This window comes from Lipotes vexillifer, unplaced genomic scaffold (assembly GCF_000442215.2).
Source record: "Lipotes vexillifer unplaced genomic scaffold, Lipotes_vexillifer_v1.1 scaffold295, whole genome shotgun sequence".
NCBI lineage: Eukaryota > Metazoa > Chordata > Mammalia > Artiodactyla > Lipotidae > Lipotes > Lipotes vexillifer.
The window spans coordinates 361,505-362,373 of NW_006773247.1; positions in this window are offsets into that span (position 1 = coordinate 361,505).

Consider the following 869-nt stretch of genomic DNA (forward strand, 5'->3'; position numbering starts at 1 on the left):
AAAAAGCAAACTCTTGTACACTTTTGGTGGGAATGTAAACTGGTACAGCCATAATGGGAAAAAAATATGGAAGTTCCTCAAAAATCAAAAATGTAACTACACATGGCCCAGCAATCCCACTTCTGGGTATGTATCCAAAGGAAATGAAATTGGTGTCTTGAAGAGATATCTGTACCCCTAATTTCACTGCAGCATCATTCACAATAGCTAAGGTATGGAAACAACCTAAGTGTCTGTCAACAGATAAAGAAACTGTGGCGTGTGTGTGTGAATATACATATATGTATTTGTATATATATGCATATGTACACGTGTATATATATATAATATACAATAGAATATTAATCACCCATAAAAAGAAGGAAATTCTTCTCTTTGCAACATGAATGAACCTGGGGGACATTATCCTAAGTGAAATAAGCCATACACGGAAAGGCAAATACAATATGGTCTCATTTATATGTGGAGCCTAAAAAAGTCAAACTCATAGAACCAGTGAGTAGAATGGTGATGGCCAGAGCCTGGATGTTGGGGGAAATGGGGAGATATTGGTCAAAGGGTAAACACTTTCAGTTATAAGATGAATCAGCTCTGGGGATCTAGTATACAGCATGGTGATTATAGTTAATTATACAGTACTGCATACTTGAAACTTGCTAAAAGAGTAAATCTAAAGTGTTCTCATTGCACAAACAAAAAATGATAACTATATGAGTTTATGGATGTGTTAATTAACTTGATTGTGGTGATTATTTCACAATGTTATCATATATTAAATCATCACGTTGTGCTATCTAAAAAAAAAATGCACTTACTTTTCAGCCCACCCATTTCACTCCCAAGTATTTACCCAAGAGAAATGAAAAAAA